The 14,933-nt window shown below is 43.7% G+C and overlaps 1 long non-coding RNA gene across 1 annotated transcript in view; it reads left to right on the top strand.

Moving 5' to 3' along the window:
• The window catches only part of LOC124720240, a 56,348-nt gene extending 43,631 nt beyond the window's left edge, over positions 1-12,717 (top strand). Inside the window, exon 3 of the long non-coding RNA XR_007006094.1 lies at positions 12,378-12,717. This is a non-coding gene — a long non-coding RNA (uncharacterized LOC124720240). The remainder of the gene's footprint in view (positions 1-12,377) is intronic.
• Positions 12,718-14,933: the final 2,216 nt, after the last annotated feature.

The raw sequence follows: 14,933 nt of genomic DNA, 5'->3' as shown, positions 1-14,933 counted from the left end.
TCTCTCGTCACTACTACAGTACTGTGGCATTCTGTACGTTCACCCCTCGAAGAGCTCCGGGGTGCTTACCACCTTCTACACCGATTCCTCTAAAATGGTCAATAAAGTGGGACACGCTTCTACGTCTCCTACCGGCACGGAACGCCACTTATTGCCGGGATCGTGTAGTGTCTCCACGGCAGAGGTGACAGCCGTTAACGGGGCCCTCCATTTTATTACTCGGGCTTCCCCCCCCGGCGAGCGGCCCGCGGGCTACTCTCGTCACTCTTCGGTCTCCGCTGTCCGTGACCACCCCTCTTGTCTCGGTCGTGCCGCCTACTCGGTCGTCTTTCTCCGGGTCCCGAGTCGTGCGGGCATCCCGGGGAATGAACTGGCTGACCGTTTGGCTAGAGAAGCAGATATTTACTGACCGTTCCCTTCCGTGAGCAAGAATTTTCTTCCTTGCATTTCGTGAAAAACTAATATAGGAAGCGGCTTGACATGTGGTCGGATTTCAGAGTGAAAGTTTAAAGTTTGGAACCTAATATATCAGAAATAATGTACTCAAAGGTCAGATTGAACTCATCTCATTAAGAACTGAAAATTAAAACTAATTATATACTGATGGAGTTCTCTGTTATTAACTGTATTTTTTCAAATAAATAATACCTTCTATGAAATTAGTGTTTTCGTATTTTTCACACGTCTACTGAATGCAATCTCAAGTGTAATACACTTGAAAGACCAATACACTCAGTTTTAATTTTTTTCCTGTCATTTTCAGTTCATACTCAATTTTTATTTTTTAAGGAGTTTGTTATACTAAACACCCAGATATGAAGACAAAGATTTTGAGCAATAATCGAAATTTAACAATAACAATGATGGCTAAATTGAAAAATTTTAAGCTCAATATGTTTTAAATAATGAATATGTCAATGTTTTTTTTTAAGTACCGAGAATAGAAAACGTATAAAAAGACTCTTAACTTGGCTTTTTTAGGTGCTCCATACTGTGATACGACGAGGTATCGATCGTGCTCGATGAGGGAGGGGGGGGGGGTCCTCGAGAAAATTTTGTTGGGAACCCCTCAAAATCTACTCGTAGCTCTACGTGTGTTAAAGCGCGTGACCTTGATTCGGACTTAGAATTTTTCGCTGCCGTAGAGCGTGCCATATATTTACTTAGAACGTGTTGCAGAAAAATTCACTTCCGGTCTGTGTCCCTAGGCAAACTGAGTAACGTAAGAAGCGTGTTCCAAAAGGAACAGAAATTTGTTAATTTCGCGGGGTTTATATGTCTAATTTTCAAGCTTTTGTTTATCTTGTTGTTTCACATGTTCTTGATGTATGTTTGCATTTTCTGCTGTTTTGAAGATTTATTTCATTTTTGACGTATGAAAATGTTATATCTGCTCTTGAGTGCCCTGGATGCTGTGGCACATAAATTACTGATGGCACTGTGGAAGAAATAAAGAAAATGGTCCAGGAAAATTGTCAAATCACCATCAGAGAGATTGCTAATGACGTCGGCATACCCTCGGGCTCTAGCCGAGCAATTTTTTCAGATGTTTCGGGCGTGAAGTGTGTCGCAGCAAAGTACGTTTCGAAATTGGCTAACGAATTTGACAATCGTCCAGAACTTCTAAAGAAAATTATAGCAGGTGACCAAAGTGGGTACACGATATGGCGTAGAAAGTGAGGCCCGGCGGTCCCAGTGGAAACTGTGCGAAAAGTCTGGAAAACGTACAATGTGAAGACTCTTCCCACTCTTTACTTATATTTGCAATGGAATAGTGCTTCGTGTGTTCCTGCCTTACGGTCATAAGGTCAGTAACAAATCTGGAAGTTACGTGCCATTTGCACGAAGCTGTCCAAAGAAAGCAACCAGAAATGTGGCAGAACCACTTGTGGAAAATGCATCACGGTTGTGTGTTCACTCACGTCTCAATGCTCGTTCGTGACTTTTTGGCAAAAAAAAAAAAGAAGTCGTGAACCTCAGCCACCGTATTCACCGAACACAGCTTGTTCCTTTTCTATTCCCAACAAGGCTGAAGAGGACTTCATCATGCCACCATTGGTGACATAAAAGCAGAATTGCTGAACACCGTGTCAGAAAGTGAGTTCCGGAAGTGCTTCCGAGATTGGAAAAAGCACTGGCACAAATGTATTGCATCTGAGGGGGTTACTTTGAAGGGAACAAAGTTGATGTTGATGAATAAATAAAGATTCTTCGAGAACAGCAAATATTTCCATACTTCTTGATCACACCATGTATATAGTAAACAGTTGCCAAGATACTGGGCCAACAACCTGTACCCGAAAGTAAATAAGGTGAGTGTACTGCCAGTGATACAGCATTTGGTCAAATCGAGATCAAGCTTTTGGGAGAAAGAGAGCGAGGGTTTTAAAAATTTGCAAAGGTGGCATTGTAGCATAGCTCGCTGCAGTCCACAAATTTCTGAAAAAATACACTCCTGGAAATTGAAATAAGAACACCGTGAATTCATTGTCCCAGGAAGGGGAAACTTTATTGACACATTCCTGGGGTCAGATACATCACATGATCACACTGACAGAACCACAGGCACATAGACACAGGCAACAGAGCATGCACAATGTCGGCACTAGTACAGTGTATATCCACCTTTCGCAGCAATGCAGGCTGCTATTCTCCCATGGAGACGATCGTAGAGATGCTGGATGTAGTCCTGTGGAACGGCTTGCCATGCCATTTCCACCTGGCGCCTCAGTTGGACCAGCGTTCGTGCTGGACGTGCAGACCGCGTGAGACGACGCTTCATCCAGTCCCAAACATGCTCAATGGGGGACAGATCCGGAGATCTTGCTGGCCAGGGTAGTTGACTTACACCTTCTAGAGCACGTTGGGTGGCACGGGATACATGCGGACGTGCATTGTCCTGTTGGAACAGCAAGTTCCCTTGCCGGTCTAGGAATGGTAGAACGATGGGTTCGATGACGATTTGGATGTACCGTGCACTATTCAGTGTCCCCTCGACGATCACCAGTGGTGTACGGCCAGTGTAGGAGATCGCTCCCCACACCATGATGCCGGGTGTTGGCCCTGTGTGCCTCGGTTGTATGCAGTCCTGATTGTGGCGCTCACCTGCACGGCGCCAAACACGCATACGACCATCATTGGCACCGAGGCAGAAGCGACTCTCATCGCTGAAGACGACACGTCTCCATTCGTCCCTCCATTCACGCATGTCGCGACACCACTGGAGGCGGGCTGCACGATGTTGGGGCGTGAGCGGAAGACGGCCTAACGGTGTGCGGGACCGTAGCCCAGCTTCATGGAGACAGTTGCGAATGGTCCTCGCCGATACCCCAGGAGCAACAGTGTCCGTAATTTGCTGGAAAGTGGCGGTGCAGTCCCCTACGGCACTGCGTAGGACCCTACGATCTTGGCGTGCATCCGTGCGTCGCTGCGGTCCGGTCCCAGGTCGACGGGCACGTGCACCTTCCGCCGACCACTGGCGACAACATCCATGTACTGTGGAGACCTCACGCCCCACGTGTTGAGCAATTCGGCAGTACGTCCACCCGGCCTCCCGCATGCCCACTATCCGCCCTCGCTCAAAGTCCGTCAACTGCACATACGGTTCACGTCCACGCTGTCGCGGCATGCTACCAGTGTTAAAGACTGCGATGGAGCTCCGTATGCCACGGCAAACTGGCTGACACTGACAGCGGCGGTGCACAAATGCTGCGCAGCTAGCGCCATTCGACGGCCAACACCGCGGTTCCTGGTGTGTCCGCTGCGCCGTGCGTGTGATCATTGCTTGTACAGCCCTCTCGCAGTGTCCGGAGCAAGTATGGTGGGTCTGACACACCGGTGTCAATGTGTTCTTTTTTCCATTTCCAGGAGTGTATGTATACGTATTCTTGAAGAATGTTATGGTCTCTCCTGCATTACCCACTGGGAGACCAGAATTCCTGTGTATCTGTCACATTTGCGCCCCAATATAGAACATTCTCGAGATCAGATCTCCTGAAGTGGGATGTTTTCTTTTTACTTGCTCGCGTGGAAGGTGTCGAGCTATGCCTCTGCACGAAAAAGTCGTAATTGCCTATCCCTCTCGCTCCATATATGTGGAATGTGGTCCTATTTGAAATTAATTACTTAGACTAACAGTAAGCTACAGTAATTGTATTCGTTCATCTGAGTTTTTTGTAGAGTAACAGGTTGCAGTCTAATAGTGAGGAAGAATAAAAATATTTCCAGTAACTTACGCTGTATTCTAGTTTTCAGTCAGTTCCAAATGTTTCTTTTTGTTACAGTTGCAATAGTCTTTCTGAATCTTAGCTCTCTTTCTATCATCATTCAATACTGAAAAATCCCATTTAATGACTATTCACAAAAGGTCTCTCTGTCATACTTCGGGAAAGAAACGGCCAAAACAGTATCATATCTCTCAATCACAGAATTTAATCATAATCCCATTATTACATATTGAAGACAAAGAAAGTAAATTTTTATTAATTATAGTTACACCGCTGGCACCTCATATTTAAACCCCATTTGTCCATTTATTACTTAGACTGGGCTGAAAACACAGCTGCAGTCTGTAAGACTTTCCCTTTTTCTGATACCAAACAAGGCTTCAGAAGTGCTGAACAAATCAATATCATTCTTACCCCCCCGTGAACCATGGGCCTTGCGATGGCCGTACTGTAGGTGCAACCACAACGGAGGGGTATCTGTTGAGAGGCCAGACAAACATGTGGTTCCTGAAGAGGGGCAGCACCCTTTTCAGTAGTTGCAGGGGCAACAGTCTGGATGATTGACTATTCTGGCCTTGTAACACTAACCAAAACGGCCTTGCTGTGCTGGTACTGCGAACGGCTGAAAGCAAGGGGAAACTACAGCCGTATTTTTTCCCAAGGGCATGCAGCTTTACTGTATGGATAAATGATGATGGCGTCCTCTTGGGTAAAATATTCCAGAGGTAAAATAGTCCCCCATTCGGATCTCCGGGCGGGGACTACTTGAGAGGACGTCGTTATCAGGAGAAAGAAAACTGGCGTTCTACGGATCTGAGCGTGGAATGTCAGATCCCTTAATCGAGCAGGTAGGTTAGAAAATTTAAAAAGGGAAATGGATAGGTTAAAGTTAGGTATAGTAGGAATTAGTGAAGTTCGGTGGCAGGAGGAACAAGACTTTTGGTCACGTGAATACAGGGTTATAAATACAAAATCAGATAGGGGTAATGCAGGAGTAGGTTTAATAATGAATACAAAAATAGGAGTTGGGGTAAGCCATTACAAACAGCATAGTGAATGCATTCTTGTGGCCAAGATAGACACAAAGCCCCTGCCTACTACAGTAGTACAAGTTTATATGCCAACTAGCTCTGTAGATGATGAAGAAATTGATGAAATGTATGATGAGATAAAAGAAATTATTCAGGTAATGAAGGGAGACGAAAATTTAACAGTTCTGGGTGACTGGAATTCGAGAGTAGGAAAAGGGAGAGAAGGAAACATAGTGGGTGAATATGGATTGGGGGAGAGAAATGAAAGAGGAAGCCGTCTGGTAGAATTTCGCACAGAGCACAACTTAATCATAGCTAACACTTGGTTGAAGAATCATTAAAGAAGGTTGTATGCATGGAAGTATCCTGGAGATACTAGAAGGTATCAGATAGATTACATAATGGTAAGACAGAGATTTAGGAACCAGGTTTTAAATTGTAAGACATTTCCAGGGGCAGATGTGGACTCTGACCACAATCTATTGCTTATGAACTGCAGATTAAAATTGAAGAATCTGCAAAAAGGTGGGAATTTAAGGAGATGGGACCTGGATAAACTGACTAAACCAGAGGTTGTACAGAGTTTCAGGGAGAGCATAAGGGAACAATTGATAGGAATGGGGGAAAGAAATACAGTAGAAGAAGAGTGAGTAGCTCTGAGGGATGAAGTAGTGAAGGCAGCAGAGGGTCAAGTAGGTAAAAAGACAAGGGCTAGTAGAAATCCTTGGGTAACAGAAGAAATATTGAATTTAATTGATGAAAGGAGAAAATAAAAATGCAGTAAATGAAGCAGGCAAAAAGGAATACAAACGCCTCAAAAATGAGATCGACAGGAAGTGCAAAATGGCTAAGCAGGGATGGCTAGAGGACAAATGTAAGGAGGTAGAGACTTATCTCACTAGGGCTAAGATAAATACTGGCTACAGGAAAATTTAAGAGACCTTTGGAGAAAAGAGAACCACTTGTATGAATATCAAGAGCTGAGATGCAAACCCAGTTCTAAGGAAAGAAGGGAAAGCAGAAAGGTGGAAGGAGTATATAGAGGGTCTATACAAGGGCGATGTACTTGAGGACGATATTATGGAAATGTAAGAGGATGTAGATGAGTATGAAATGGGAGATGCGATACTGTGTGAAGAGTTTGACAGAGCACTGAAAGACCTGAGTCGAAACAAGGCCCCGAGAGTAGACAACATTCCATTAGAACTACTGATGGCCTTGGGAGAGCCAGTCCTGACAAAATTCTACCATCTGGTGAGCAAGATGTATGAGACAAGCAAAATACTCTGAGTCCAAGAGAATATAATAATTCCACTACCAAAGAAAGCAGGTGTTGACAGATGTGAAAATCACCGAACTATCAGTTTAATAAGTCACTGCTGCGAAATACTAACACGAATTCTTTACAGACGAATGGAAAAACTGGTAGAAGCTCACATCGGGGAAGATCAGTCTGGATTCCGTAGAAATATTGGAACACGTGAGGCAATACTGACCTTACGACTTATCTTAGAAGAAAGATTAAGGAAAGGCAAACCTACGTTTCTAGCATTTGTAGACTTAGAGAAAGCTTTTGACAATGTTCACTGGAATACTCTCTTCCAAATTCTAAAGGTGGCAGAGGTAAAATACAGGGAGCAAAAGGCTATTTACAATTTGTACAGAAACCAGATGGCAGTTATAAGAGTCGAGGGACATGAAAGGGAAGCAGTGGTTGGGAAGGGAGTGAGGCAGGGTTGTAGCCTCTCCCCGATGTTATTCGATATGTATATTGAGCAAGCAGTAAAGGAAACAAAAGAAAAATTCGGAGTAGGTATTAAAATTCATGGAGAAGAAATAAAAACTTTTGAGGTTCGCCGATGACATTGTAATTCTGTCAGAGACAGCAAAGGACTTGGAAGAGCAGTTGAACGGAGTGGACAGTGTCTTGAAAGGAGGATATAAGATGAACATCAACAAAAGCAAAACGAGGATAATGGAATGTAGTCGAATTAAATCGGGTGATGCTGAGGGAATTAGATTAGGAAATGAGACACTTAAAGTAGTAAAGGAGTTTTGCTATTTGGGGAGCAAAATAACTGATGATGGTCGAAGTAGAGAGGATATAAAATGTAGACTGGCAATGGCAAGGAAAGCGTTTTTGAAGAAGAGAAATTTAACATTGAGTATAGATTTAAGTGTCAGGAAGTCGTTTCTGAAAGTATTTGTATGCAGTGTAGCCATGTATGGAAGTGAAACATGGACGATAACTAGTTTGGACAAGAAGAGACTAGAAGCTTTCGAAATGTGGTGCTACAGAAGAATGCTGAAGATTAGATGGGTAGATCACATCACTAATGAGGAGGTATTGAGTAGGATTGGGGAAAAGAGGAGTTTGTGGCACAACTTGAGGAGGAGGAGGAGAAGAAGAAGAAGAAGAAGAAGAAGAAGGGATTGGTTGGTAGGAAATGTTCCGAGACATCAAGGGATCACCAATTTAGTATTGGAGGGCAGTTTTCGAGGGTAAAAATCATAGAGGGAGACCAAGAGATTAATACACTAAGCAGATTCAGAAGGATGTAGGTTGCAGTAAGTACTGGGAGATGAAGAAGCTTGCACAGGATAGAGTAGCATTGATAGCTGCATCAAACCAGTCTCAGGACTGAAGACAACAACAACAACCTAATCCTTTACTAATTTTTTGGAGATGATGATGATGATGATGATGCTATGAGATTATTTCAGTACCTGTAGGTTCAATGAATTCTCCAAGACGTTTAACGTGTGGGACCCTGTTAATTTTACCATATTTTGTTTTCGAGCTTGTAATATGTTTTTGAACAAAAGAGTTCAATTTTGTCAAATGAAAGTTGTAAACCTACCTTTTCTTCACATTCTTTCAGTATTTGTAGCTGTTTGACTGCAGTCTGCTCATCCTCTGTTAGTATCACCAGGCAAATTATTAATATTGTTGTTGTTTCTTCTTATGTAATATTTCTTGAATCTGTTGTTGCTGGTCATATGCAAGAGAGGGTCTAATCTGGTAAGGATCAACAAGCAACCAATGAATGAGAATTGTTGTTGGGACAGCAAAATAACTGATGATTGCCTAAGTAGAGAGGATATAAAATGCAGGACTGGCTATGACAAGTAAAGAATTGCGGAAAAAGATTTTTTTTTAACAGATAATACGGTGTTGCCTTGTACAGAAGTGAAACATACACAATAAGCAGTTCAGACAAGCTTCTGAAATGTGGTGCTACAGGAGAATGCTGAAGCTTAGATGGGTTGACTGAGTAACCAGCGAGGAGAGGTACTGAATCGATTCGATTCGGAGAGAAAAGATGTTTAGGCACAACCAAAAGAATGGATCAGGTGATAGGAAGAGTCTTCAGGCAACAAGTATAACATGGTAATGGTATTTCAGGGAGGGGCAGGGTGGGGGGAAGAGAGAGATAGAGATAGAGAGAGAGAGAGAGAGAGAGAGAGAGAGAAAGGGGGGGGAGATAGAAATTATAGATGTAGGCGAGGCTAGGCTACAGTAAGCAGTTCCTAGTGGGTGTTGGCAGCAAGAGGTGGAGAGGGGCTCGCACAGGGTAGAGTAGGTTGGAGAGCCGTAGCATGCGGATCTTCAGGCTGAAGGCAGCAAGAAGAAAATTTTGTTTGGGGTGTAGGTTCTTCTGGCATACTGATCTGTAGTGTAGCCCAAGATTCAGATTATATGGGAAGGTGTTAGTCGAGATGAGTGTTCGTGAAGCCCAATATATGCAGAGTTGTGGTGAGCATTATAGGTAGTAAACAGTTACAGTATTCACTCCGAATTCAGTTTCTGATCACAGGTGATCCGTGTTTCGTATTACTTTCGATTGTGACATTAGCTGTGTGTGTGCGCTTCAGAATTAAATTTCCTGTTCTGTCCCCTGCACCGATAAGCTGTAATACTAAGATTGCCTGCCTGTTGGCATTTAGATCCGTTGTCGGAATGCTGTGCAGCAGTGGTTCCACGAGTCCGTGCTAAATTTCCAGAGCCGTGTAGTAGCAGTATCACAGCTCTCGTAATTTACGAGAAGATGTTTTGTCTGTGCAGAGCTGGTGCCCAATAGGCTCCCAGGTGTGCTCCGTCGGGCTCAATTTGGGTCATACAGTGAAGGCTTTCACGACCGGATGGTACTGTTGTTGATAATTCTTCCGGGTTATATGACCGTGGTCCGTGGAATTCTGCTATTCCTAACGTTTCGTCCAATACTACGTCGGACATCTTCAGAGGTATGGCTGGTCCTGCTGAGTCCTGCCGACTGACGAGTCGGGCGCCGGAGAGCGGCCTAAACACCGAGGAAAGTGGGCGTGGTCTAGCAGAGAGAAAACTAGTCAAAGATAAAATGTAACTATCGATAATAGTCCGTCATAGATAAAAATCACTTATCGATTCTGTAACGCCACTGTCCATATCTCGCTTAATTTCGAGGCCTCTTCTTTTCTATTAAAATTATCTTCACGTTTATAAATTTCGATAGCCACCCTATACAGTCGTGGATAATAGTTTGTGGTAGCACTTAAAAATGTAGTTGCAGAAAACTTAACTACACGGTCACCTGACTGAAGTGCGTGTTCCGCAATGGCCGATTTATCTATTTTTCCCAGTCGACAAAGACTTTTGTGCTCCTTTACCCTCGTATTCACACTTCTTTTTGTAGTACCATTATAGACCTTGCCACAAGTACATGGAATTTTATACACACCGCTAGATGATAATGGTGGCCTTCTATCTTTAACACAACGAAGTACTTGTCCTATTTTTCTGGTAGGTTTGAATACCGATTTCACTTTATGTTTCAGCAAGATTTTGCCGATTCGATCTGTAACCTTACTAATGAAAGGTAAAGACACCGTGTTCTTCCATTCCTTTGTACCATCCTTGTCCTTTGGCCTGCTGTAATTAGGTCTTAAAACTCTATTAATTTGTTTGTTTGAGTACCCATTCTTTTCGAAGGCCTGTTTCAGATGATTCAGTTCGGTATCCAGATGTTCCAGCGTACAAATCCGTTTTGCTCTGTCCACTAAAATTTTGATTACACATCTTTTTTGTTGTGGGTGACGATTGGAGTTCTTATGTAAGTATCTATCAGTATGTGTGCTCTTCCGAAACACTTTATGTTTTAGACTGCCATCGGTCTGTCTGATGACTAACACATCGAGAAATGTAATAGCTTGGTCTTTTTCCACTTCAACGGTAAACTGAATTTTAGGGTTTATGCTATAAAGATAATAAAAAAATTCGTCCAAGGCTTTTTTACCGTGTGTCCAAACCACGAATGGGTCGTCTACATAACGATACTGACAACACGGTTTCTCATTTGCTTTATTCGACGCTAATGGTTCAAATTTCTCCATGTAAAAATTGGCAATTGCAGGACTCAACGGGTTACCCATGGCAACACCATCCACTTGCTCATAAAACTCACCATCCCACTGAAACTGGCTAGATGTGAGACAATGTCTAAACAGAGCGGCCAAATCTTCGGGGAAAACTTCCGTTATGTAAACCGTAACTTCATTGACCGGAATCATAGTAAACAGAGATATAATATCAAAACTGACCAGAATGTCTTCAGGAGCCAAGATTAGATAAATCGGCCGTTGCGGAACGTGCACTACATTCAGGTGGCCGTGTAGTTAAGTTTTCTGAAACTACAATTTTAATTGCTACCATGAACTATTATCCACGAGTGCATAGGGAGGCTATTGAAATTTATAAATGTGAAGATAAATTTAATAGAAAAGAAGAGGCCTCGAAATTAAGTGAGATGTGGACAGTGGCGTTACAGAATCGATAAGTGATTTTTATCTATGACGGACTATGATTGATAGTTACATTTTATCTTTGGCTAGTTTTCTCTCTGCTAATACGTGCAAGCTAGACCACGCCCACTTTCCTCAGTATTTACGCCGCTCTCCGACGCCCGACTTGTCAGTCGGCAGGACCAGCTATACCTCTGAAGATGAAGATGTCAGTATCGGACGAAACGTTAGGAATAGAAGAATTCTACGGACCATGGCCGTATAACCCGGAAGAATTAATGACGTCGAGTCGGGTCAATACGACGGCCGAGGTGTCGGTGCGAGTCCACTGCCGTGCTTCTCGAAACACTAGCTCTGTCCGGCCTCGCGACACGGGCTGCCACCGTGCCGGAAGATACCACTGCCGTCGGGGAAGGCGTCGAGGGCGAGAGGGTGCCGGGCGGCCCGCAGCGATGTCCACGAAGGCCACAGCTGTTACAGTGCTGTCGATTACTGGGGCAGGTCCTGTGCAAACTCTGGCGGACGTCCCACGTAGAATAATACCTAACCCGTGGCACAGTGCCGTTTCCCCGGATGATGGCACAGGTGGATGCGACTGTCGACGCAGTGCTGCGAGAAGCGTCATTCGTTCGATCGGGCGATACGTCTTCACCGGTCGACGGCGCGATATCGGCGGTCCGGTGCCCGCGGCAGACCTAATTGGTGACGTCACTGGGCCGAGTGGGAACGCGTAGTGTTACGTGCTGCAGGTCCCCGCGATCGGTAAGGTGTGCCGACTTTGCGGTCTGGAACGTTTGTGCCCGTGTCAGTATTGCACTCTCGTCATCACATTTGCCACAGATCACCTCCGGTCCCGCTTTACAGGTCGTGCGAGTTTTCGATCCGGACGTCTCGTGACGAGATGTGCGTGTCGCATCAGTTGCACGGGATTGACCGGCTTCACCATTTCCGACACACTCGTTCCGACACGGCCTGCCGTTTGTCAAAGTCGCTCGTGTCGCGGATTTCCACATTTACGGTCCGTGTCGTTGCTGTAACACTACCCCACTATTCTCGGCTCTGCCTACACGCTCTCCTTACCACGACTCGAGCTTGCGACACCGCCGGTCGACACTCGGAGTTGTGGCGGGCGGCGGTCGTTGTAATGCCGGGGCTCGTCACTATATTTAATCACTGTTTTTTAATTTGAAGGCTTCTTTGTCTTTTATTGGTCGTATATATTTTCCCTTTTGTACTTCTAGTTTGTACAATTGACAATTCTCTCGCATATAAGCATTGAGCTTTCACCACTGTGCCGTACTGTGTTACTTCAATTTTGTTTTCGTTATCTCCTTATCTTCAGGTTGGCGAACGGGCAGAGTCCACTGGCAAACACTACGGGGAGCTGTCTCGGAGGAGGGTGTAAGTGGCTGTTGACGCAGTGAAGTATATTTGTGTGTCTCGATCCGGAAGTGCCGCGGACGTCAATTCTCGAATGTCAGTGTCGGAATTTATCTGTAATATTCCCGAACGGACACGTCGTTAGGGTGGTTCGTAGCGTGCAGTGTGTTTATTGGCTGGTGCATTCTTAACAGGTACGACACGGGTGGATTGTCTGTATATTGTAGAAAATAAGGTTTGCTGTCCGTTGTGTGTCAATATTTTTGTTAAGAGCTGCAATAAAAGGTTGTGTGTGAGAGAGACGAGTGTGCTAGTACTGTTTCTTTATTTCTGTGTCTCCCTTTTGCAGCCAGACTCCTGTTGCGGGGGTCAGTCACGAATAGCGTTCCTGCTGCCTCAATTTCTCCACAACTATTATTTTAGAGATTGTTCTAGTGCCTCCAAATGTATTTTAGGAAGAGCAAATTCTCATATCTTCGTCTTTAGTAAAGTGCCTTTTGTTTTTGATTTTTCAGCTAATCGTATTACGTTATAGGATGCTTTCTTTCAGAACAGTGAGGTCACGACTTCCCTTGCGTTATTTCATTCGTTGTGTGGATTTGAAGAATTACGGCATTGCACTCCCTTCTCCGAGAAAAGCTGTGTCAGTCCTAGAGTCTGACAGACTGTAATATCTATTTCGCCAGAAGTTCGTAAGAGTTGCCGTCCTGAACGTAATTTGTCATGTACAGATTTTGACAGTGACCTGATGTAGTGGTATGCTTGTTTATGTATATTGTCACGTGTCAGTTAGATACGTATTTGGTTTCAGTACTAGTGACTTGGTGTTGTAATATTTCCTATATTTGTAATGAGGAAATGTCACTGTAAAATAAATAGTAAATTATTTTGAGACTTTTTTTTTTACTTGTTAAGGACGAGGAGAGAATTTTGACTGTGATACAAAATTGAGCCACGGACAGGGAGGGCACCCAGACATTATAAATTTTCTGTTCACTTGCTGCCACAATCCTGCAGTATTTTAGAAATAAGTTTACATCTGGCTTGCTGTTAAATGTATTTATTCACAATCGTGATCTCAGCTGTTCTGCCATTCTCGTGTCATAAGTAAATAATTCGCCCTGCTTTCAAACATTTGTAAATGTCATTTTATTTATTTATATTTAATTTTTATGTCAGTTCGTGCCTCACCGTGGAGCTGCCAAATGTCACATGTGCTGTGTGGAAATTAAGACTGCAGTAGGACACGAATTTAGTAGGTATTGTTGCACAAAGTAATGTGTTTGTAATATGTCGAGTGAATCAGTGCTTATATATGTCGTTTGACACAGTGTTCTCATTGTGCGTAAGTGCTACACCCTTTTATATAGATGACGAAATCCTGTCTTATTAGGCACAACCCTTTCCCATTAACACAGTGATGCACGCGAGTGCTCTTTAGTGGGTCTGATCTCGTACAGCCTGCTCTGCCCCTCAGAGTAGAGAATGAAAAGTGGAAAAGTAAATAAGCAAAAGTCTTACTGTTGTCAAAGGGACAGCATGGAGACAGACTGTCTGGTGTTTTCAGACAACCTAGCTGTTTCATTCAGGCTCAGTGGAAACAGCTACTATACAGATAGAAGTGCTGAAAGAGCAATCTGGAAAAGCTGGCTTACAATTCTCCTTTGCGAAAACTAAATTTATGACAAAACATTAAGGCCACCCTCGAGGTAATGAAAACTACGTACGGAAAAATGGGAGTAATATCAAATTAGAGTATTGAGGACGAGTAATTGAACGAGACATTTTGGAGACGGAAGCCTTTAACGTTAGAGGAAATAACAGGGTGTACATCGAAGGAGTTCCCGGTTTCAAAATTAAATTCTCAAAAACTAAGATGAATTGAGGGGTGTAACAAATAGTATGTTAATTGTGAAAGCTGTAAGAATTTTATACAGAAATTTTTAAATGCTTTGAAAAGCTGCTAACAGATGGAACTGTCATTGCAGTATGTAGTGCCTATAAATAGTGCACTGCTGTTCATAGTGATCAGTTCCATTGTGAAATGTGAGAAAGCTTAATGTTCCGCTGGAGGAGATTGAAATCTTACACTTGGTTGAGCAGTGTGTTTTTCCGGCACTGAATACCAAAGGCCAGAACACAGTCCTACGGAAACAGTGTGTAATTTTCAAACACAATTTAATGTTGCAAGAGGACTCGAGTGGAAAAATCATTCATAAGTTCTTTACCGGACTCTTAACAGGCAGGCAGCACAGCGCAGGATCTAGTGCGGAATGTCCGGCCACCGTTAAATTGTAATTACTTCCGAAGACGCCTGTACGATTTCTAGAATTATTCGGCAAAATCAGAGGAGATCTGGTTTGATGCGTTCCGTCACACAAAATACTGTGACAGACCCTACACGTTTCCATTTAGGATCCGTGAGGAAGAGCTGACTTTGTGAACCAGCTTCTCACAGTTAGTGATGGAGGACTTGGTGGTGGCTGCATTTGGCTCATAGGTGAAGCACGCTTCAATC

Source organism: Schistocerca piceifrons, chromosome 11, assembly GCF_021461385.2.
Source record: "Schistocerca piceifrons isolate TAMUIC-IGC-003096 chromosome 11, iqSchPice1.1, whole genome shotgun sequence".
Lineage (NCBI taxonomy): Eukaryota > Metazoa > Arthropoda > Insecta > Orthoptera > Acrididae > Schistocerca > Schistocerca piceifrons.
The sequence above is the reverse complement of the archived record's forward strand: the minus strand, read 5'-3'. Positions and strand labels throughout refer to the sequence as shown.